This window comes from Bos javanicus, chromosome 28, assembly GCF_032452875.1.
Source record: "Bos javanicus breed banteng chromosome 28, ARS-OSU_banteng_1.0, whole genome shotgun sequence".
Lineage (NCBI taxonomy): Eukaryota > Metazoa > Chordata > Mammalia > Artiodactyla > Bovidae > Bos > Bos javanicus.
In genome coordinates this window covers 44,994,820-45,020,168 of record NC_083895.1, presented here as the reverse complement: position 1 = coordinate 45,020,168, position 25,349 = coordinate 44,994,820, and the positions used below count along the sequence as shown (strand labels likewise).

Here is a 25,349-nt window from a genome sequence, read left to right as displayed (position 1 = left end):
GAAGACCCTTCCTTAGAGATGCTCCCCCTGTCTGACAAACCGGGGGCCAGATTGGTGGCTGTCAAAGTCAGCTGAGGGATACATGGTCTGGGAGCTCTCTTTGAGGACTTTGCTTTGGGACTCTTGGCTTAGGACTTTGCAATAAAAGATTTAAAAGAAAAAAACAGAACCTGTCCTGAGAAATGAAGTAAATCCACTTTATTAAAATACGACCAAACACTAACAAAATCACGGTGACCAGCTGAGAGGTTGGCCACTAGGAGGGACCTGGAAATGGGTCAGGAGGAGTGTGAGGGGTCAGGAGCTGTGCTCCAGCTGTGCTTCTGGAGCACATGCTGACAAACTTTTTCTGTAAAAGGCTAGAGAGTATATGTTTTTAGCCTGTGGATCAGACCGCCTTTGTTAGCTCTCTGCTGCTGCTGCTAAGTTGCTTCAGTCGTGTCCAACTCTGTGCGACCCCAGAGACAGCAGCCCACCAGGCTCCCCCATCCCTGGGATTCTCCAGGCAAGAACCCTGGAGTGGATTTTTCCTTCTCCAATGCATGAAAGTGAAAAGTGAAAGCGAAGTCGTTCAGTCGTGTCTGACTCCTAGCGACCCCATGGACTTCAGCCCACGAGGCCCCTCTGTCCATGGGATTTTCCAGGCAAGAGTACTGGAGTGGGGTGCCATTGCCTTCTCCGCGTTAGTGCTCTACTCAGCCATGAAAACCAGTTAGAGACGCTTTGTAGATGAAGAGGTGGGGTTGCATTCCAATCAAACATTATTTATGGACATGGAGATTTGAATTTCATGTCATTTTCACATATCACAGAATATTCTGGTTTTGGTTCTCTCTCCTCTTTAGATACATAAAATCCACTCTCAGCTCACTACTGCTACTAGAGCCTGTGACTTGTAGCCCACCAGGCTCCTTTGTCATGGTGGTTCTTTACCACTGGCACCGCCTGGGAAGCTCACTCTTAGCTCACAGGGCTGTGCAAAAACAGGGGCAGGTGGATTTGGGCCATGGTGTGCCAAACCTGAGCCCCTCCATCACTTCAGTCACCACCAACCACATGTGGCTAATGAGCGCTTGAAACCTAGCTGGTCTGAACTGAGCAATGCTGTCAGTGTAAAATATACACTGCACTTCAAAGACTTAGTACCAAAAACCCACAAAATATCTTCTTAGTAGTATTCTGTATTGAATATTGCATTGATGATGGTGACATTGGTGATCTTGATGACGCTGAAATGGTGATACTTTGAATATTTTGGCTTTAATAGAATATACTGTTAGGATCGTTAGCTGTCTTGTATAGGGTGTGTATTTTGATCCTCACAATCACCCTGGGAGGAAGCCATGCCTTTCTCTTTCCAGATGGAGAACAAGGTCAAAGAGGAGAAATCCCTTGCCCCAAATTACACAGATGTATAGAACAGTCTTTTGGACTCTGTGGGAGAAGGCAAGGGTGGGATAATTAGAGAGAATAGCACTGAAACATGTATATTATCATATGTGAAACAAATTGCCAGTCTAGGTTTGATGCATGAGACAGGGTGCTCGGGGCTGGTGCACTGGGATGACCCTGAGGGATGGGGTGGGGAGGGAGGTGGGAGCAGGGTTCAGGATGGGGAACACATGTACATCCATGGCTGATTCATGGCAATGTATGGCAAAAACCACTACAATATTGTAATTAGCCTCCAATTAAAATAAATAAATTTAAAAAAGTGTGCTACCATTTACCCAAACAGGAGAGAATATGTATGTGCATTTATATGTATTTGCTTATATTAAAGGAAAACAATTTAAGAATAAACCCTAAACTGAAATGGGTACCTCGGGGGACAGGAGGGCACAGGTGTGCAAATGAGAGGAGGAGCTAGGTGTCTGAGTCTGCCTTGTTTGGTGGATTCCGTGTACAGCCGCGCGCATACCTTACCTAAAGACCGAAGTAAACTAAACCAGAAAGTTAAAACAGGCAGTCTTGAGAAATTAAGAGCAAAATGAATCTAATGTGTAGGGGGCATAATTTTGCTAAGGGGAATTATTTCAAATGGTTTTAAACTACATTAGTTTGTTTTAACATTCATAAGGAGGGTATACCTGAACATAAAATCAACTGTAAAGTAAAATCTTAAATTGTTCTCAGAAATATAGATAGATGTAGATAAAGCAAATTAGGAAGTATGTTAGTGTCATGAGAAAACAAGGTCATTTTTTAGTGTTAGAGAAAAGAGCTGCAAATATAAAAGCAAAATGGTAAGTAAAACTTGGTAATGTTTATTTGATATCAATATAAATTCTATAAAATCAAATATGCAAAAGTGTGAAATCAAGATATAGTTTCTCTTAAAAAATGAAAAGCATTTCTTAAAAGGCCTAAAAATAATAACCAACATCAGAGCAATGACTCTCCTCTTTACCAACATTTCTGTCTCTGAAGATAGCTCATTAAAAAGGACACACATTCTCTTAACAGAAAATGTGTAAGAAGAGTCTGAAACCTCTGGTCACACCAAAGCAGGCAGGCTCAGAAAGATGGCTGGGATGATATCAAAATAACTGCGGAGTCAACTGAAGAGGTTCCCACAGCGACAGATGGAGCAGGTTACATTAGTACAAATAGAAGCCGGGGTAGATCGAAACACTGAGCATGTTTGAACTCATGAGCTCATAATGATACTGAAAAAAACCCCAAATCAAAACCCGAATAACTCATACAACCCTCCATGGTCCTCTTGGAGGATGGAGAGAGCAGGTTCATCCTTCTGAAAAGGTGAACAGGGCCGAGTGCCTCACCTGACTTTCCTGTGTGAACGATACCCAATAGTCCAAAGAGCCAAGTGACGAGTGAAGAAGAGGGGGTTGCCATTTCCTGCTCCAGGGGATCTTCCCGACCCAGGGATTGAACCCTTGTCTCTTGCATCTCCTGCACTGGCAGGCAGATTCTTTACCGCTGGTGCCACCTGGGGAGCCCCAATAAAGAAGGAAGGGTAGAACTAGAAGATTATCATTTTTCAAACCCCTGACAAATAACGATCAAGACAATGATCCCTGAGGGACTCCTATATAAACACACAACACCCATGATGTGTTCTTGCCAAACAAAAACAAGCCTAAATCAGAACAAGTCTCTACCTCTGGATTTAACTACCGGATTATAGGAATAACAGGGACAGCGGAAACGGTTAAATGATGCCATGAGGAAGTAATCAGCAAAATCCAGGGTATGGAAAACTCCAGGGGGCAAGCGACCAATTTCTTTAACAAATAAGCCATTGAAATCAAAGTAGGTGGAAGCCATGATTATAAGACACCTGAGAGACACAGGGATTAAGTGCCATGCACAGACGCTCTTTGGATCTTGGTTCTAACACACCCTCCATAGCAAACATTTATAAGACACTTGGGTAATCTGAATGCTTCCTGGGTATTTGATGTCATTCAGGAATTACTGCTAATGTTTCAGACATGAAAACGGTATTTGAAAAAAGCAGCTTTATTATTTAGCAAGATCCACGTTAATACTTCCCAGGTAGCACTAGTGGTAAAGTGCTCGCCTTCCAATGCAGAAGACGCAAGAGATGCTAAGAGATGCGCGTTTGATCCCTTGGTCATGAAGATCCCCTCGAGGAGGGCGTGGCAACCCATCCCAGTATTCTTGCCTGGAGAATCCCACAGACAGAGGAGCCTGGCAGGCGACAGTCCATAGCGTTGCAAAGAGTTGGATATGACTGAAGTGACTTAGCACGCATGCACGCTAATACTTAAGAATGAAATGATGTGACATCTGGGACTTATTTCTGAGTAATGCAGTGCATGGAGAAATGAGTTGGAGTATATGAAGCAAGATTTTTGGGGTTGGGTATTTGTTACACTGTCTTCTGAACTTGTGTATACATTTGAAATGTTCCATAATTTTAAGAAAATAGGAAATTCCCTGGGGCAGGAAGGAGAGAATGAGAAGGTCAGAGTGAACCGAGGGGGAGGTGGGAGCTCCTGTGAAGAGGAGAGACACAGCAGGGAGCCGGAGGACGCTGGCAGGCTCCGCGGGAGCCAGGGCGAGACCTGAGACTGTCCTAGAGCCACGTGGCCGAGGAGGTGGCACCTGGGCCTGCCTGGCCGGTCCCTCAGACTCCAGTCTGTCTGGTAACCTCACTTAGGGTTATCTGATATAAAGTGGCTTTAGCGAGGCCAACAGCTCTACAAATATTGGCAGGTACACAAAGCATCAGAAACAGCCAAATGCCCAATTTTAGAGTTTGATTGGCTAAGGCTAGACTTAAACATTAACACATTTAAAATAGAAGAAAATATTTATGGAAGAGTATTAAGTAATCAATCGCTTCCCTGGTGGCTCAGATGGTAAAGCGTCTGCCTGCAATTCCAGAGACTCGGGTTTGATCCCTGGGTTGGGAAGATGCCCTGGAGAAGGAAATGGCAACCCTCTCCAGTGCTCTTGCCTGGAAAATCTCATGGACAGAGGATCCTGGTAGGTTACTGTCCTTGGAGTTGCAAAGAGTTGGACACAGCTGAGCAACTTCAGATGGTTCCATGTTTCCATTAAGTAATCAAGAAAGATGGAGTTTATATAATTAATGTAAAAATGTGTATATATTCATGGGAAAAAACTTTAAAACTGTAAAAATGTAGTTACAGGGGAAAAAGTTCTCAAATAATATATAGCCAAGCGATAGGTAAAATGATGCCTAAAACCAACAAATATTGCTTTGTCAGCAGAATACGTGCATGTGTTGATTTTTCCTTTTATTTTCTTTTAAATGATGGTGTATTTTTCATTGAGATGATTTGCCACAGGGTGAAGAAAACCTGTTACTACTTTTGACAAGAGATTATGGTCGGACCAACTTGCAGGGAAACCTGAGTCCAGAGTTTTAGTGAGACACTTTCCGTTCCCCCGCCCCACACCCCCGGCTGGAGCCACCTTTGCCTGGCCAAGGTGGATGGTTAATTTCACTGGTGACGTTAACACCCCTGGAATGGATGTATGGGGTGGTGGAGCTAAAAATATCCCCGTGCAGGGGCAGTTTCTCTAGAAAGCCCAGAGCTGTCTACTTTCTCCCAAGGGCTGGGGAGGTCACTCTCCAGTGGCTGGTGCTGTGAGGTGATAACTGTTTCTGGGGTAAAAGCTGCTTCTGGACCCTTGCACATGTTAAGGACCCTTTCTAGGCATTGCTGCAGAGGGTCACCTCGGGCCCTCAGAGTGAGGAGGGCATGCTCACAACCACGGGGGCTGCCCAGCTCTTGTACCTGTAATCCCATCAGAGCTCTGGCTTCCTTTTGGGGAATGCAAGGTGTCAAGACCCCTGCCCATCCTCAGCTCCTCCACAGGTGGTCCTCTCACATCGTCCTGTCCAGTTTTAGAGAAGAGTAGGGGAAGCAGATACCCATGGTGGGACCGGAGCTGGCTCAGGTGCCTTGGGAGGCTGGGACTGAGCCAGACTGTATGCTCTGAGATGAGCAGTTCTGCAAGTCACCATGTCCGCTCCAGGTTCACTACCTGGCATTTGGGTCTCAACCCTCCAAGACTACTACTGCTTCCAGAAGCTTCCAGCAGCCCAAATTCAGAGAGCTGTGAGGTTTTTGCACAACTTCATGGGTATTCTTGCCTGGAGCATCTCCATGGACAGAGGTGCCTGGCAGCCCATGGGGTTGCAAAGAGTTGGACGTGACTGAGCGACTCAGCACACACACACACACACACAAACGGGCGTCTACTAGTTGGAGTTCTGTTGGTGTGAATGGCATGCGGAGGGCTATCCTACTGTTTACGGGGCATTGGCTCTCCATGCGGCCCTTAGAGGAGGGCTCTGGAGGCAGCCTCATCATGTCCCGCTTTCTTGCAGAGGGAGCGGGATCCTGGGGACTTGTGAAAGGCAAATGGTGAGTGCAGCAGATAACAGAGCTGGGGTCAGATCTAGGGCACCCAACAAGCCTGCCAGGGGCTTTCTGGCTGTCTCCTGGCCTTCTTGGAGGAACCAGCACACACCGTTCCTTGCACACCCTCACTCTCAGCTCCAGACCCAGGGTCACCTAGTGCAGCCCATGGGCAGAGGGGCCCCAAAGGCTGCAGGGGGCTTTTGCTCTAAAGTCACTTGGATTGGGTAGCAGCCTTTAAAGCCTGGGAGATTTGGGAGGCGGGGTGGGACAGTGGCATCTCTGACTCCTTTTCAAACGGAAGGTCGGGCGCCACTGGGTGGCGGGATGTGCGGGGCTGCCCCTGCAGACGAGGCATGTGCCCTCCTGCTGGCCACTAGCTAACTTCTTCATTTTCATACCTGCCAGGACTGTTTGCAACTCCATTCTGAGCAGGGGATGGCTTAGGGTGTGCTGGAGAGGGATGGCTAACACATCTCAATGTTTCCCCAAAAGCCATCTGGGGGGCCGGACCCTGAACACCCTGCCCATCAACCTCCTTGCCACTGGGCACCCTCAAACACTCAGAGAACTGGGTGTCACGTTGAGCTGAATTAAACCTTGAAGAGCATGTAAACTAGCAAGTGTTCTGCCAGCATTAATACTAAATAAGGCTTATCTTCAGGAACATTTACCTGCTGTGAGCAGATATGTCTTCATGAAATATGAAATCCTCCCAAATTTATTAAAACCGCCTGCGTCTAAGTGGGAACTCAAACCGAGCAGCCCTCCTTTAGAGCCTCATTATTATTATGGCATTATTTATTTATATCCTACCCTAAGACAGACATGATGTAATCCAGTAATTAAGATTGTTATGATTGAATATTTATTAAGCACCTACAATAAGCCAGTCACTGATCCACATAAAATGAGTCTCTCTCCTCCAGAGCTGCCATCTTGCTGCCATGGGGAGCTCAGCGCTTCTCATAGGGGAGCAGGCAGAAGTTTAATGGATTTTGTCTTCCCTGAGCAAGCCTGAGAGAAATGACGCTGATCAGAAATTGGGCCCAGTTTAGTCTCGCAGTTCAATTGGAATGAAATGAAAACAATCCATCGCTGGCTTAGAGAAGAGATGGGTGTGCGTGCAGAGGAGCTGTCCACCCCAAACGAGGCATCTCAGAACCCAAGGGTAAGCAGAGCTGTGGCCTCCTCTTGGGGCCCCTGGGGCAATAGGTGTGGGCAACTTCCTCTGCATTTGTAACTCACCCCCAGGCCCAGACTATGTTTTTCTTTTGTACTTCCTGTAAAATTAGCCCCTGCTCTCACAGGTCAGGGCTTCCCAGGTGGCTCACTGGGTGAAGAATCTGACTGCAATGCAGGAGACACTGGTTCAATCCCTGGGTCAGGAAGATCCCCTGGAGGAGAGCATGGTAACCCACTCCATAATCTTGACTGGAGAATTTCATGGACAGAGGAGCCTGGCAGGCTGTAGTCCATGGGGTCGCAAAGGTCAGACACGATTGAAGCGACTGAGCACTTACACACACGCACTGGGCCAGGTCACAAGCCAACTGAGGCTGGGTCTCCGAGCTAGCATGGGGGCTGCCAAGGGAAGCAAACACAGCCTCAGGCCTCCTGGAAGTCAGTCCCCGGACAAGGTCCCACAGGGAGCTTCCTCCATCTGTTCAGTCCCACTGCTCCAGAACAGCCTGGAAAGTCCGGGCTTCTTGTCTCCCTGGCTCCCCTTTCCATCTTCCTCTGTCTTTCCCCACGCTGGGCCGCTTCTCCCTAAAAGGACTTGCTGGGTCGTGAGCTGGCCAAGAGAGAGCCTGTAGGCTGGGCTCTCTGGATTCTACCTGGACTCTGTGCCTGAGCATTATTTGTAGAGTGAAAGAGTAAATAAATGAATAAAAGCACTAAGGGGCCAACCAATGAGACACCTCTGTAAATGTATACCTGGCACCTGCTACATGACCTTCTATGACCAAGGGCTTCCCTGGTGGCCCAGGTGGTGAAGAATCTGCCTGCAATACAGGAGACCCGGGTTTGATCCCTGAGTCAGGAAGATCCTCTGGAGAAGGGAATGGATGTCCACTCCATTGTTCTTGCCTGGAAAATTCCATGGACAGAGAAGCCTGGCGGGTTACAGTCCAGGGGGCTGCAAAGAGTTGAACACGACTGAGTGACTAACACTTCAACTCCACCATCACTGCCTGGAAAAATCTAGTCTCAATTTAAAGTTCAAAGAGTGCCAGAAAATGGGCTTACAGAGGCGTCCGCTCATCCTTCAGTGCCTGTGCTTGTACAGCTCTGGGTACTGGAGGCCCTGACATGCACACCTGGGCCTGACCCCCACCCGGGCTCAGCATTTCACTCCATGCTGGCAGGAGGCGGGGACTGCAGGTCGTATTTTCGCCATCACCAGGGAGATCTGTGTGTGTGTGCATGTGGTAAAGCCAGAGAATCTCTGCCCAGGTCGCGGGGAGCTCAGCTTCTCTAGGAAAAGTTGCCTAAGGCGCAAGGAGGCAGAGAATGAGCTGAGGAGGCATCCATCAGGGACTGGCTTGAATTTGGTGTTTGAGGAGTGGTTTCGGGGATGAGAAAGCATTAAAATGGTCTGTGAGCAGTATGTGGAAAGGGGAAATGATGCCACAACCTTAAAATGGTGAGGAATTCCAACAGCTCGTGCAATTAAAAGGTGTATTGGAAATCGAAAGGGCTGAGAAGCCATCTGCACTCTCCCTTTGGGGTGAGGGCTCCTTCTCGCCTTTCCTTCTGCCCTCACTTCCTCTTGTATTTCCTTCCTTCCTAATAGAATTTATTTTTCTCGTTACAGACAATCTGACAATTTAGGAGTGGGGGAAAGAAAGTAGGGGAAAAAACCCACCCAGTGAGGTTGACATGGGGGAGCTGTGCCTGTTGGGAGGGGTATATGGGACATTCCTAGACCTTTTTCTGAATCTTAGTATGAACTGAAAGAAAACTGCTCTTAAAACTAAAGTCTGTTAAAAACAAAAGCAAAAACCACCCTCTACCCGTAAGTCCCATGTACTATTTATTCATTCACTTTTTTTTTGGACATAGCTGTGATCATACCATCTGGACAACTTCTTAACTTTCTTTTGCCATTAAACTTTGTAACAAAAGCATTTATTTCCATATTATGAATTCTTCTGAAACATTTTTTGCTGAAGTATAGTTGATTCACAATATAGTGCTAGATTCTGGTGTACAGCAAAGAGATTATGTTATACACAGATTATAGTCCTTTCTCATATTATATTTGATTTATGTTATTGCAAGACACTGAATATAGTTACCTGTGTTGCATGGTAGGCCCTTGTTGCTTGCGTATTATATTTTATAAATAGTAGTTTGTATCAGCTAATCCCAAACTCCTAGTTTACCCGTCCTCCCCTTCTCCCTCTGGTAACCACAGTTTGTTTTCTATGTCTGTGAGTCTGTTTTGAAAATAAGACCACTTGTATCACATTTCAGATTCCAACTATAAGTGGTATCATTTGATACATGTCTTTGTTTGACTTACTTAACATGATAATCTCTAGGTCTGTCCACGTTGCTGGAATGGCATTATTTCATTCTTTTCTTATGGCTGAGTAGGATTCCATTGAATGTATGGACCACATCTTCTTTATCCATTCATCTGTTGATGGGCATTTAGGCTGCTTCTGTTTCTTGGCTATTGTAAATCGTGCTGCCCGTACAATTGGGGTGCATGTATCTTTTCAAATTAGAGTGTTTTTTCCCAGATGTATGCCCAGAAGTGGGATTGCTGGATCCAGTTTTTTAAGGAACTTCCATACTGTTTCCACAGTGGCTGCACCAACCTACCTTCCCGCCAGCGGTGCTGGAGGGCTCCCTCGTCAGCACCTCCTGCCCAGTGTTCACTGCCTGTGGACTTTTCAATGAGGGCCACTCTGACTGCTGTGCGAGGTGACACCTCACTGTGGTTTTGATTTGCATTTCTCTAATAATCAGCAATGTTGAACATCTTTTCATGCTTGCCATCTGTACGTCTTCTGTGGAAAAATGTCTATTAAAGTCTTCTGCCCTTTTTTTCAATTTGATTTTTTATTTTTATTTTTTTTATTTGAGTTGTATGAGCTGTTTGTATATTTGTTCAGTCACATCATTTGTGAATATTTTCTCTCAGTCCATAGATTGTTTTTTCATCTTCTTTATGGTTTCCTTTACTGTACAAAAGTTTATGTTTGATTAGGTCCCACTTGTTTGTTTTTGCTTTTTGTTTCTAATGCTTTGGGAGACTGACCTAAGAAAGCATCGCTATTATTTACGTCAGAGAACGTTTGCCTGTGTTCTCTCCTAGGAGTTCTATGGCGTCCTGTCTTATACTGGAGTTGAGCCATTTGGAGCTTATTTCTGTGTGTGGTGGGTATGTTTTCTAGCTTCGCCGATTCACATGTAGCTCTCCAGCCTGCCCGCAGCACTTGGTGAAGATACTGTCTTTTCTCCGTTTTCCATTCTGGCCTCCTCTGTTGAAGATTAGTTGGCCGTAGGTGTGTGGGTTTCTTTTGGGCTCTCTATTCTGTTCCCTTGAGCCATACGCCTGTTCCTGTGTCAATAGCACGTTGTTCTGATCACTACAGCTTTGCGGTATTTTCTGAAGTCTCGGAAGATTATGTCTCTGGTTTTGTTCATTTTCCTCAGGATTGCTTGGGCAATTCGGGATCTTTTGTGACTCCATATAATTTTTAGAGTTATTTATTCCAGTTCTGTGAAAGATGTCATGGGTAATCTGATAGAGATTACATAAAACCTATAGATTGCTTTGGGTTGCATGGCCATTTTGACAATGTAGTCCTTGCAATCCAAATATTATTTTAAAATAAAATTTGCAATTAAAATATTATTTTAAATGGCTTAATATTCCAAATCCTGGAATTTCAGTGTATTTGGCTCCTTAGGAAATGCTACAATGAAGATGTTTATAGGTAAGATTTTTTATTTGGATTTATTGTCTCAAGATGTATTTGCAGATGTGTGATTATTGGATTGAAGAGATTCACATTATCAAGCCCTGTACGCATACATCTTGCCAAATGGCTTTCCACTGCTACCAGTGATGAGTAAGCCTGCCTGTGTGACCACATCTCTGGCAGCAAAGGGCATTTGCTTTTTATGGCTCCTTGCTACTATGGGTGTAAGAGACAGCCTTGGTTACAACTTAGACCAGGGGTACAGTGCCCTTGGGGTGACACGATTACAGGACAAATGGGGCAGGAGTTCTCAGCCACGCACGGGGCGAGGCGCCCTCGCTGTTACCCACACTGGGACCAGAGGGCGAAAGCCTAGGTGAGCGCAGGGCCCAGGCTCCTCTTTAAGGCGGCCCAGGGATGCTACGGGACAGCACGGTATAATGCAAGGGGCTGTTTAGAGCTCTGCATGGGTTTGAATCCATTTTTTCTCTAAACTATTGGCTGTGTGCTTTTGGGCACGAAGTCACCTCCTACGTCTCTGCTTTCTATAATAAATATCTCAAGACTAGAAGGCTCCCAGGAACAGCTGTTTGGGGATATAAAAGGGATAACCTTCCCACAGGAGAACTTCAAGAAAGGCTAGTTCCTTTCTTCTTTCTGCTTCATTCCCAGATCCCCCAGGAGTCAGGTCACAGCCGGATGCAGGCCAGTGCAGTGTCTCCATTGGAGCTGGAAAGGACAGAGCCCACCCCTGTGGCGAGCCCTGCTTGCTGCCCTGCAGCTCTGGACGTTACTGCCTATGCTGTGCCTGGCATACCCCACACATGGGTGAGGCCAGGCCATTTAGTGCTCTGTGGGGTGAGTGTCTCGAGGCCAGCCTTCCATCATTTTTCTTCCTTGTCTTTGGGATGAGATCATGAGAGCCGAGCCTGGTAATTGCTCAGGAAAATAAGGCTCCTTTTTAATCAGGTGCTAAAAGCACTTTCAGCAGCCTCGCGCAGCGCTGCCGACAGGAGCAGCTTCCAGCCAATTCTGTGACACTTCAAAGAGCAGAGGTAAGACTGCTTCTGGGAAATTAGCACCATCACACCTGCCCCCAACCTTGATTTCCTTGGGCCATTGAACACGCAGGTCAAATTTAGAGATGGGAAATATCCATGTGTCTGCAACACATCTATCGCTGAGTCCCCCGCTGAGCATTTAGGCAAATCACCTTCTCTGAGTGTTGCGTTCAGTTTCTTTGTCTGTAGAATGGGGATACATCGGCTAAATCTCAGCTTGTTGGGTTGTGAGGATCAAGGGAAGAGGAGAGGGAGGCACGGTGCTTGCTGTGCTGTGTGCTTTTCACCTTATGCTTCATTCGCTCTTTTCAGAAGCTCCACGAGGCGGGGAGCATGATTATCTGGGATGAAGATTCACCTGCTGACGGTTCAGTCCCCTTCCCGGTGCCCAAGCACTGTCGGCATGGACTCCCTCCTATCGTTGCAGGCACCCAGGGATGCAGGAGGAAAGCTTGGCTTTGTAACCCACAACCAACATGCTTCTTAACTACCTGGTGCAGAAATTCCTCCTGCTACAAATGGAGCTGATTGCTTTTGGCCTCTACCTTCAGGCCCAAAGCACTGGGCAAGTCACAAATGTCCCCAACATTGGGGAAAACATGTGTTCAGAAAGAGGAAACTTTGCTGAGCAGATCATTAAGGCTGCGCGGCTGGGGCGGTACGGGGTGGAGGCGTTTTCTGCTACCTCCCTCCCCAACATTTTGGTTCTGCTCCCGATAACATGGTAGGTCAAGCATGTGGCTAAATATAGCTGCCCTCCCAGCTGGGCTGTCATCGGGACTGTCAGCAGTGTGTCCAAGGTTTGCAGACTGGAACTTCTCAGTTAAACTCAGTTATGGGGGGCAGGGATTTTGTTTTCAGAAGTCCTCCCCTCCTCCCCTTAAATTGTAGACCCAGGGAGAGACCCCATAGGGCCGACTAGAAGGCAGGGGAAGTCGGATGGGGGCAGAGCGCCTGGACCTGCAGACTTGAGCATGGCAGCAAGCTGAGTCCTCAAGACCAGAGTCTTGGGTTCCTGTGCCCAACAGCCTTGGGAACGCGGCAGCCTCACAGGAGCTGTCGGGCCCATCTTTAGGGCCAGGGTAAGTCACTGGCTCATCACCAGCAGTGTGCGCAATTGGGCAACCACTGAGCCTCTGAGCCACAGTGGCCTCATGTGTGGGAAAGAGTCATGGTAACCTTATGCTCGCTGCTATAGCGAATAAAGGAAAACAAGAAAGTGCTTTCTGTTGAAGGTCCTCACACTAGTGGAACTAGACTCTGCCACACGATACAGGCTTTGCCATCTCTCCATCAGCCATGTCATGCAGGTATCTGGTTCAGCTCAGACAAATTGTTTTAAGCATCTCTGTGTTCTGGGAGCTTGAAGCTCCAAAAAATAATGAGTTCAAGGACACACAGACAGGATGCAGCAGAGACAGGAGATGCACACCTGACATTCCACCCTCCCTTTTCACCCAGGGACACCACTTGTATTGCCCTCGGGTTTACTGGTCTGCGAATTCTTAAGGAGGAGACCAACTGAAGTTAGAGGGGCAGGGCTGAAGGAGGGACTCAACGGGGGCTCAGTCCTCATGCGGCAGGTTAGGGGCCCGGGACTGCTGCGCTGGTCCAGCTGAGAACCCGGGGAGCGTCGCTCTGTGTCCGTGCCCTCCCTGGATTTGGGCCACCCTCAGCCTGTGCAGCTGAGTACAGCGGTCCCTGTAGGGTCACTTTCTCCCAAGGCTGTCTTGGCCCCTTGAAGATGCAGGCTGGGTGTGTTCAAACTTTTTCTCCAGCCTTCTGGGCTCCACAGGCTCCCAGTTTAGGAGGAGGGATTGAAATTTGCTTAACTGAAGGGGTTCATTTTTATTAGTGTCTGTTTCCCCATCGGGTGGTACCGCGCACTATAGGTGGTTTGAATCCTGGCTTTGAATCCTTCATTTATTCTAGAAGCATTTGTTCTGTAAACACCATGGGCCCGGCAATGGGATGCAGCTGTGAACAAGACAGGATCTCTGCTTTCATGGAACTTACACTTGGGGCTTGAGGGTGGGGATGTCTAGATGAGAGTAGAGAGCAGACAGGACCAGGCCATGTGGAGCCTTGCTGGCCAGAGACATGGAGTTTGCATTTTATCCAGTATTATAGGAAGCCAATGGTGGGTTTAGCCACAGGGCCAATAGGATCTGATAAACATTTGAAGACGCTTTAATGGCAGCATTATGTACAATTGCTAAGATATGGAAGCAAGGTAAGTGTCCATCAACAGATGAATGGATAAAGAAGTGGCATATGTATGCATACACACACATGCTTACACACAACGGAAAACTACTCAGCAATAAAAAGCGAAATGTCGCCATTTGCAGCAGCATGAACGGACTTGGAGGGCATTATGCTGAGTGAGGTGCGCCAGACAGAAAGAGACAAACGCTGTACGGTACCACTGACATGTAGAACATAGAAAATACAATAAACTGGTGAATAGAACAAAAAAAGGAGCCTCACAGGCATAGAGAATAGACTAGCGGCTACAGTGGGGAGAGGGAGGGGAGGAGGGGCGATGGAGGGCAGAGGATTAACAGGTACAGACTGAGGTATAAAATAAGCTACAGGGTGCACTGTGCAACACGGGCAATGGAGCCAGCATTTTACAGTAGCTATAAATAGAGTGTAGCCTTCAAAATTGTGAGTTACTTTATTGGACACCTTTAACTTGTACAATATACATCAACTATCCTTCAATGAGAAAATAAATGTAAAAAAGATTTCTCTGACTGCAGCATGGAAAATGGAATGTTGCGGGATGAGATGGGGGCAGGGCCAGTCGAAGGACTTCGTAGGTGTTCAGAGGGGAGTAAGTGGCCTGGAAGGTCAGAGAGGAGAGGAGAGTGGGGAGGTTATTTGGGGTAGAATTTGGCTCTGGGCACTGGAATATGAGTGATGAGGAAGAGGAGACCCCAGCAGGACTCCCGGCGTCGAGTGCTCACTCCCACTGTCTGCCACAAATGGAGCAGCTTAAGTTTTAGGGAGCTACCTGCAGTGGGCTGGTTTCCGCCGCTAACAGGAGCACGTCTGTGTGACTGATCGCATTGTTGATTCATTTTCATAATCACAGCAATCTTACAAGACAGAGGTGCTGTGCTATGTCGTTCTTAGTCGTTCAGTTGTATCCAACTCTGCGACCCCATGGACTGTAGCCTCCCAGGCTCCTCTGTCCATGGGGATTCTCCAGACAAGAATACTGGAGTGGGTTGCCATGGCCTCCTCCAGGGGATCTTCCCAACCCAAGGATGGAACCCAGGTCTCCCTCCTTGCAGGTGGATTCTTTACTGTCCGAGCCGCCAGGGAAGCCCAAGAGAGGCGCTGCTGTTGTCTAAATAACTTGCTCAGCTCACTTGTCTGGTTGCCCCAGCGCCCTGGTTCCTCCAGAGAATTAGTCTCAGCCATTGCTGTCAGCTCTCCCTCAGGCCCCCAGCTCTGAGTAGCACCCTGATTCCTCTAGAGAATTAGTCTCAGCCATCGCTGTCATCTCTCCCTCAGGCCCCAGCTCTGAGTATCACCCTGATTCCTCCAGAGAATTAGTCTCAGCCATCGCTGTCATCTCTCCCTCAGGCCCCCAGCTCTGAGTATCAGAGGGGGCTTGGTTTTTGCCCACTGCCGAGGGATCTGGTCCACACTGGAGAATTTCATGTATATCTTCACCTCTAGACATAGGATTGCGATTATTCCCCTTGTGAGTTTGCTAAAAGCTAAATGAACTGTCCCAACTCTGTCTCTGAAACAGATGAGATTTACCCTGGAGAGGACGTGGGGCTGCACTGAACCTCCCAGGGGACCCGGTGCTCCTGCTGAGGGCCCCACTGAAAGACCTGAAGTCCCTGACCCCAGAGACCCCAGCAGTGTCTTTTGAGCCCATTTGGGAGTTTCTGTGGAACAAGGGCGCTCTCATTCAAGCGGTCCCATCCGGATGCTCGCGTGCAGTGGCTCTGCCATGTGCCAGTGGGCAGGGCTTGTGAGGGCAGCTGACGTTAGCACGTGCTCTCCGGTCAGCACCACACACTCACAGGAGAGGAGGGAGGCGCACAAGGTGAAGAGCACGGGCCTTGCAGCCCCCAGGCCCCTGCCCTTTATCTTCCATTGAAACTTCCCCCCAGTATATCTTTGCATGGATCATTGGGCAGTTCCCTGGTCATAAAGGCCTGTTCTTCTAAGAGCAATGGGATGTGCCTGCTCAGAGTCTTGGGATGAAGTGCCCCACGTGTGAGCTTGTGCACACATGCTAAGCATTGGTGTGTGTGTGGAAGCACCACAGCTCTCCTGTGGGCCACGAGAGAATCAGAATAAAGAGAGTGGCATTGGGGGCACTGGGGACCCAGGCACAGATCTGTACCTGGCACCTTGCCCTGTGAGTGAGGCATCACAATCTCCACCCCCAAGAGGAAGAAAATGGGGCTCTGGCTCACAGTAGCCCTCTACAGCAGGGTCGGTCGTGCACCCCACCTGCATGGCCTCCCGCTCCGGCTCACAGTGGCCTCTACAGCAGGGTCGACCGTGCACCCCACCCGCATGGCCTCCCTCTCGATGTGACCCCTTTGGCTCCCGCCTGGCCATCCATTGTGTTAATTGAACGCTTGAACAGCATTTGAAGGCCAGGTTTGGTGCTTGAATATATTGCCACATTAATAACTTCAGAACATTTCAGGCAGCATTGAAATAGTAAATTAGGACACGACGGGCCATATATTCAAGGCAGAGAGCTGAAGTATCATTTTATTACATGTGCCATGGAATTAAAGGCTTAATTTTCTTTTAAAAGATGGCGATGCATCATTTCCTGCAGCCAGGTAAAAACAGTTAGCAGAAATGATTTATCTCTCCTTCCATTTAAAAATACAAAACCGGAATCCCGGGATCTAGCTCTCTGTTATTTATCTCTGCCTGGAGGGCACTTGAGACTCTGATCAGTCATTCTGACTTGAAGGACAGGCCAGATCCTGGCTGTGGCCTTGAGAGGGAGGTGAGGGCAGAGCAGTGGCTGTCTCGGTGGGGTAGGGGAGTGTGGCTTCTCACACAAGGCTCAGAAGACAGGGCGACTGTGTTCCTTTCCCAACTCTGGCCACAGGCTGGCTCTGCACTCACTATTTACCTCTTGAAGCATAGTTTTCTCACCTACAGAATGGAATCACAGGTGAGTTTATGGTGGGGCTGTTGTAAGGTTCTCATGAGATTATAGATGGAAAGAAAGTGGGCCTTCGGGGGCTCTTGCACAGCTAAGTCACATTTGTGGAAGAAAATTTTAGAATGGCTCTTTATATTCTGACAGTAAAAGTTATATTCACTGAGGGGCTTCCCGGGTGGCTTCCTGGGTGGCTTCTTTAATGGTAAAGAAGCTACTTTTCAAGGCAGGAGACTTAAGGGATGTGGGTTCCAACCCTGGGTTGGGAAGATCCCCTGGAGAAGGGAATGGCAACCCACTCCAGTATTCTTGTCTGGAGAATCCCATGGACAGAGGAGCCTGGCAGGCTACAGTTCACAGGGTGGCAAAGAGTCAGATACGACTGAAGTGATTCAACACAGCATCCTGCATGCACTCACTGAGAAGAAATTTGGAAAATACAGAAAATAGCAAAGAAGAAAATAAAGGAAATTGTATAACATGGCCTGGAGATGATCAACGTTATTTTTCCTGTTTTGGCATACTTTTAAAAACAAAATTCGATTCCTAAACATTTACAAATTAGTATTCTGGTACTCTGTTTTTCCGGCTTGATATTCCCAACACCAGCTTCATCCTTAATGACTGTCCACAGCTTCTTTGCATGACTGCATACAATTCTATTGTATGTAAAAATGCACATGATCTATATTGATCCTCTCTTGTCAGATCTTTACCTTCTTTCTTTGAAGAATACTTCCTGTGGTCACTGTAACAAGCTGGTGGTGAGGGAGGGTTAATAGATATTTATTCGCTCACAGTTCTGGAGGACAGAAATCTGGGCTCAAGGTGTTGGCAGGGCTGAGCTGCCTTCAAGTGCCTGACCAGCCTCTGGCGGCTCCAGGTGTTTCTGGGTTTGTGGCCGCATGCCTTCAATCTCTGCTTCTGTCTGCATATGACCTTCTCTTTTCTGTCTGTCTGTCTGTCTCCTCTGAGTGCTTCTAAAAGGAGACTTGTCAGAGACTTTGTCACTGGATTTAGGGCTCCCCTGGGTAATTAAGATGATCTCTTAATCTCTAGATTCTTAACTTCATTATATCTGCAGAGATTCCTCCTAAATAAGGTCACATTCACAAGTTGTGGTGTTAGGATGTTGACATATCTTTTGAGAGCCACCATTCAGTCCACAGAAGCCAGGAAACCAGGGCTTAAGGAAGACCAGCTCTTAGCCCCAGGTCACAGGGCTTCCAGGTGGTGGAGCTGGGATTCTGTCCCAGGCATTTGGCCTAAATGCATTTAATTTGCCTGAATATCTTTTTATATACATGGAGTCATATTTTAAACGTTTGGTTTTAATGGCCTCTTTGTCTGATTACAACGGCTCTCTCCTGTCTGTACTTTCCGGGCCCAGTCGCGGTTGGAGACAGCCCCACAGAACCCATCTACCGATCCGTCCCTACCAGAGGGCGGGAGAGAAGGGGCTGATGCTCAGCACGGCAGGTGCCGGCTGTCTGCCCCGAGGGTCTCCTGCTGTCTGAGCCCAGCATCCGCTCCATCAGATGCTACAGGTTTCAACAGCGCTGGTGGATCCAGTGACCACCCTCAGCTCCGGGCCTTTCCCGAGGAGACCCTCAAGCAGGTCTTCCCTGCCCTCTCACTGCAGTCTGGGGGACACACCTCCTGCAGCACCCTTGACCTCCCCTTGTGGGCAGAGCAGCCAAGAGGCTCAAGTGAGTTTCCTAAGGGTGCTGTTGCCATGTTGTCCACGGCTTTGCAGATGTGATTAACACAAAAGAATGGTGTGCGGGTTTCCTGGGAATGGATATGAAGTCCGAGAAGGCTCCTCTCAGGGGTCCTGAGTTGACTCATCCCCATTTCCTGCTGTGGGCCTGAGTATTCACCCTAGTAATCCCCCTCCTGGGGGCAAGACCCCTCTGGTGAGCCTCTGCAAGGACTGTCAGCTCCCAGGAAGGGGAGATCATGCCCCTTATTATTCCTTGGGTCTCCTGAGTCCTGGGCCCTCCCTGAGCCAGCCTGCTTCTGTATCTGGGGACTGAGCCAACTGCTGTACTCATGCAAATTGGGGCTCAGGACAAGAGGAGGGGGAGCATCTCATACATGACAGGGGCAAGGCCAGGTGGTTGACGATCAACCTACAGTCATTCTGAGACTTAGATAAAATTATACCCATTTTAGGGCTTCCCTGGTAGCTCAGACAGTAAAGAATCCTCCTGCAATGCAGGAGACCTGGGTTCGATCCCTGGGTTGGGAAGATCCCCTGGAGGAGGGCATGGTAACCCACTCCAGTATTCTTGCCTGGAGAATCCCCATGGTAGAGGAGCCTGGCAGGCTAGAGTCCACAGCTTTGCAGAGTCGGACACAACTGAGTGACTAAGCACAGCACATACCTGTTTTAAAGATGAGGAAACTGAAAGGAAAAAGCGACTTGTCCAGGGTCCCATCAGCAGCGGGGACCAGCCCCCCTTGCCTCTGTAGTGGAGGCAGTAAGTCCTTCTCCACAGACAATCCCTACCGCATGCTGGTTCTGTTTCTACTTTAGTATAAGCTTAACCCTGAGAAGGTCACAGGCAGGCTTCTGCAGGAAAGACAGGGCTTGACAAGTGAATGAAAAGGATACAGGTTTGGTTTCAGGCTTGGAATCTGAATGTTCTGACCATGAGCAGCTGGGCCAGAGGCCAGAGTCCAGAGTCAGGGGAGGAGGGTAGAGGAGGAGTCTGTAGGCTGCAGGTACCTGAGCCCTGTAAGTCCCTCGTGGGCTGCATGAATGTCCCCATGACAGCATGGGGCTGTGCTGATCACTCCATGTGACCAGGTGCCCAGCTGGAGTGGATGGGACTCTGAAGCTCCAACAAACTTTCTCGACGGGAAAGGTTAAACAGAAAAGATGTCCAAAGTCCTGGGAAATGAGCCCAGGCTCTGTGGATGGAGATGGGAGCGTCACACATACTGTCTCGTCTAACCTCCCCAGCAGTTTAGCAAAATAAACTGGGCTATCTCCACATTACAGACTAGGAGATGAGGCTCAGAGAGGTTAAGTGACTTGTCCAGAATAACACAGCAAGAAGAAGATGCAGCTGAGATTCAATGCTTCCTGAAGCTTGTGGCTCAGAACACAAGCAGGTGAAAAATCTTGCCCCATTCTTCTTCCTGCGATAGCTACTCAGAAATTTACTCTTATAGGGAGAAGTGCTTAAAGACATACAAGACTCAAGAGACATGATATGGTCACAGATGTGACTGAGGTAGGCATCCTAGCTGGATCAGAAGCTGTTCCTGCTGTAAAGGAAAGCCTTCTGCTGGCTTTTAAGACTCCTGGTGCTGTGGAGCTGAGCATCCCCCAGGCCCAGGCCTGTGGGAGGGGCCGGGTACGGCAGCCTGTGTGCTCTGACTTCCTCTGGACAACTCTGCCCGGCACCAGTCACGCTGGAAGTAGACCCTGGTCCCACTCAGCCACTAATCGGCAGAGTCCCTATCCACCCACATCCTTGGTACTACTGCCCAGCTTTCTGCCCTCCAAGAGACAGCCTGGGGCTGAAGTATCACCCGGTTAAGTCCCTCCAGCCTGGCCCTGCTGAGAGAGTGCTCTTTACAGCGAGAAGCGAGGGGAGCACGGAGGCTTACTCACCATAGCAGCATCCTCCTTGAGCCGCAGGAGCGTGGAGGACACAGCCGCCCACAGTCATGGGCTGCGTGCAGGGCGCCTGCCCCGGGCGCTCACACTTCCTTTCTCGGAGCGGCAATGAGGCAGTGGGAAAGAATCCACTCCCACCCAGCTGGGCCTGCCCTTCGCCCGAGACACCAGATCTGACTTGGAAGCCAGCTGGACATTCCTGTTAGGCTGTTCAGAAATGGACCACGGCCCCACCGCTCAGAGAGGCCTGAGCACTCCCGCCCCCTGCTTCCTCTGGAGCCTGGCCCTTCTCTGCAATGCCCCCATCCCAAGGGACTGGGTCTGTGACCTTGGTGAAGCCCTCGGCTGACCCGGCTCCCGCCCTCTGGCTCTGTTCGTTTATAAATAGGCCCATTTCTCATCCTGCTCCAGCCCAGAGCTCCACACCCAAGAGGCAGATGCAACCTCGGGATTCCCTTTCCAGCCAAGGGCAGAGCAGGACCCGGCGGGCTCATGGGCCTGAAGGATGAGATCACAGATTTTCCTGCAAACAGTAACGCACACTGGACAGTCAGAGGCTACTTTCCTGCGGCTGCCCAAACAAGTGACCACGCACAGGGTGGCCTAAACAACAGACAGTCATTGTCTCACACTACTTTCCTGCGGCTGCCCAAACGAGTGACCACGTACAGGGTGGCCTAAACAACAGACAGTCATTGTCTCACAGTTCTGGAGGTCAGAAGTCTGAAATCAAGGGGTCGGCAGGGTAGCTCTATCTGAAGGTTCTAGGGGAGGGCTCTTCCTTGTCTCTTCTAGCTTCTAGTGCCCCACTCATTCCTTGGTTTGTGGACACATCTCTTCAACCCATGTGGTTGCATTGCCCCCCTCTCTCTGGCTCAAATGTCTATTTCTCTTATAAAGGGCATTTGTCATTGAATTTAGGGGCTACCGAACTTGCTACTTAGCACAAAATCCTTAATTCCACCTGTAGGAACATTTTTCTAAAGAAGGCCACATTCATAGGTTTCGGGATTAAGACACAGACGTATCTTTTAGGGGCCAGCATTCAGCCACTACAGCTCATTGTCACAAATGAAATTTACTGAGATGGCCATCGACAGGTGGGTCAAACGAGGAACCCTAAGAAAAGGGGCTTTTTACAGACACCTTTTGGGGTGTCTTTGGCTCTGCTGTCCAGGGCTCCCCTGTGGCCAGGCCAGGTAAATCCCGCTGCTTCTGAAGGAGACTTTAATGATAGACTCTCCCCGGCAAAGCCGAGGGCTCAGAAACAGATTCGTGTTGTCTCCGGCTCAGCTGAGTGTGTGGGTCAGCACTCAGCTATTGGCTGGATTAGTGAATCGTCAATAGATCCGGTTGAGCTAAGACAGCTGGAGTAAGCAGACCACACATAGGCGCTGGTTATTTTGGCTTTTGTGGTGACGTGGCGTGATTTGTAGCTTGGCTCTCGGCCACTGTGACACTCACAGAGCCTGGTCAGCTGTCACGGTTTCATGCTCTTTGCTGAGTGAAATGACCTGAGTGTAATTTTATGGTGCATGGAAAGAACACGGACTCTGGAGTCCCACAGACCCCTTGGGTCTGGCCCTGCCATTGCTTACCACCCACGGGAACTTCTCAAGGCTTCCTCCTGGGTAAAATGAGGAGGGACAAACGCATCTGGAAACACGGTTGTGATTACAAGCCTAGATTCTATCTCAAGGGCCTGGCCCAGGGCCTGGCGCATAGTAGGCATCCAGTAAATGGCCGTTTGGATTTGGGGTTGGGAAGCCCACCCACTGTGTGCAGAAGCCTGGACCTTCCACTGCCTGCTCCCTCCTCTCCCTGGCTCCTAGTCCTGCGGGGTCTTGACCTTGCGCGCCCTGGCTCGGCCACACCTTTGCTCCCCGGGGTCCCTGCAGCAGTTTTCTGAGCACCCTCGCTGCCCCAGGCTGCCTGCTCCAGGCCCACTTCACACAGCAGCCGACGCCAGGGAAGCTCTGGTTTTGTCACATTCCCAGCCACATGTGTTGATGATTTCTCACCCCCGCTGGAGCCTGGACCAGAGCCCCTCCGCATCAGCCCCGCCCACACGGCAGCCTCAGGGATCACCGCTCCTCTTCCCGCGCTGTGATCTAGTGCCCAGGAGCCGGGCTCAAGCTGCCGGCCCCTCCCCGCCTCCTCGCCCTCAGTATCTCTCCTTTCTCCGCATCACTCTCCTCTTTACTCTCCCTCTTCTCTTTATCTGTTCCCTCCTCCCCTCCCTGTCCTTAACCTCCCCATGACCCCCACTGTCCTCCTCCCTGCTCCTCTGGCACCTTGAATTTCCCACAACCATGCCACACTGTCCCGAGCCTCTTGCGGAGCCTTGCAGTGGACACAGCATCCTCGGACTGCACTCCCCCAGGAAGAGAAAGGCCATGGTCCAGAGCCCAAGCTCTGGAGCCAGTGCTGGGGACTGAACTGCCTGTGTGACCTTGGGCAGATCACTGCACTTCTCTGGGCCTTGCTTTCTCAGCTGTGAAGCTTTTGTGAGTGACTCCATGCAGAGCGCAGAGGATGACTATGTGTTTTAGTCTAAGCGGGAGCTCTTTCTGTCATGGAGTTGACAGCCTGGGGGGTGTCAGATAAGATGAGCCATCATGCTGCCCCAAGATAAGGGCAGTGTGGGTGCGCTCAGAGGACAGGAGGTGCTTCACCAGCCAGAGACCCAGGTGCGCCAGTGGCTGCCCTCCAGAGGCCTTGGCTATCGATAACTTCCAGCCCCCACCTTCCACGCTGCTGGACACCTTTTGAGCACCACACCAATCTGTCCACAATTCTCATTCTAGTTACTGCCACCTCCACGGGTGACAAATATGCTCTACAGGAACTACCCCCATCCCTTCTGGACTCCACACACACGCCTCTCACTTCCGTCTCAGACTTCCTGGGACCAGCGCATGTGGCAACACCCATGGGGATCCACTGAGCACTCACACAGGTGTGGCCCCAAAGTGTAGGAGTCTGTGTACCTGGGACCATCCCCGACCTGTGGAGGGGGACAGCCAAAAGATGAGCTATTCTCCACCTGAGTCCCAGGAGGACAATTCTGAAAGGCATTTCAAAAAGTTCTTCGAAAGTTTCTGGTCAGGTGGAGAACCAGTCCTCCTTAGCAGTGGGTAACCCGTAATGCATCCTTGAGTTACCTCTTATGTTTTCTCTGCCCTCTTTCCTGATCCTACACTTCACATTCCTGGGATCTCTCCCCAATACAACTACTTACATCAGCCCTTTAACCTGGTCTCTACTGGAACCACTTACCCTAAAATCCCTAGCAAAGGTTTCCCTTGGGCTGACTGAATGCCTTGGGCAGGGAAGCCTGCCACATCCTCCAATGCTTCTTAGTAGGTAAGTCCCCTTTACCACATTGGTACCAAAGTAAAGAAATAAGGATCAGGCATGGAGAGTGGAGAAGGGCATGGCAACTCACTCCAATATTCTTGCCTGGAGAGTCCCATGGACAGAGGAGCCAGGCGGGCTACAGTCCCTTGGGTTGCAAAGAGTTGGACAGGACCAAGCAACTTAGCATGCGGGCACACAGGGAGAGGGAGACCAGGCGCTGGGTCCAACCAAGAGGGATCCAGCTGAGGCTAGAATCCAGGTTGCTGTGTTGAGGCTTCCAACCCCTAAACATAATATGTTACTCTTATTTAGATCTTTGATTTCTTTTCTCAGCATTTAATAATTTTGGCATATGGATCCTATACATGTTTTGTAAAATTTATACCTAAGTATTTCATTTACTTTGGAGCAATAACCAATGGTATTGTGTTTTAAATTTTGGTTTCAAGGTGTTCATTTGTATATGTAGAAATGCAATTTACTTTTGTGTGTTGATCTTATATTTTGCAATCTTGCTGAACTCATTTATTCTAATTTTTTTGTGTATGTGAATTTCTTAGGATTTTCTGTGCAAACAACCAAACGGTCTGCAAATAAGAACAGCTCTATTTCTTCATTTTCAGTCTGTAAGCCATTTCTTCTTCTTACCTTATTGTAGTGGCTAGCACTTCAATTATGTTGAAGAGGAGTGGTCAGAGCAGGTATCCTTTCCTTGTTTGACTTTTCACCATTGAGTAGGCTTTTGTAAATGTTCTTTATTGTATCAAGTGGTTCCTTTCTATTCCTATTGTGTGCACGCATGCTCAATAGCTCAGTGTCTCTGACTCTTTGTGATTCCATGGACTGTAAGCTGCCAGGCTCCTCTGTCCGTGGGATTCCCCAGGCAAGAGTACTGGAGTGGATTGCCGTTTCCTTGTCTAGGGGATCTTTCTGACCCAGGGATCAGACACATGTCTCTTATGTCTCCTGCACTGGCAGGCAGATTCTTTACCACTGAACCACCCGGGAAACCCCCTATTCCTAGCTTACTGGAGAGTTTTCTTTTTCTAATTGTCATACATAGGTGTTATATCTTGTCAAATTTTTTCCTGTGTCAATTAGTATGATCATATGATTTTTCTTCTTTAGCCTATTGATGTGGTGAATTATATTGATTAATTTTTTTTTTATTATTTTTTTTTACTTTACAATATTGTATTGGTTTTGCCATACATCAACATGCATCTGCCACGGGTGTACACGTGCTCCCCATCCTGAACCCCCCTCCCTCCTCCCTCCCCATCCCATCCCTCTCAGTCATCCCAGTGCACC

The 25,349-nt window shown here is 48.9% G+C and overlaps 1 protein-coding gene across 5 annotated transcripts in view; it reads right to left on the bottom strand.

Moving 5' to 3' along the window:
* Window positions 1–20,787, bottom strand: part of C28H10orf71 (chromosome 28 C10orf71 homolog) — a 51,159-nt gene extending 30,372 nt beyond the window's left edge. For all 5 annotated transcript variants that reach the window (XM_061405670.1, XM_061405668.1, XM_061405673.1 and 2 more), the window contains exon 1: window positions 20,673–20,787. The gene's annotated coding sequence lies outside the window, so the exon portion shown is untranslated. The remainder of the gene's footprint in view (window positions 1–20,672) is intronic.
* Between the last annotated feature and the right edge of the window lie 4,562 nt (window positions 20,788–25,349).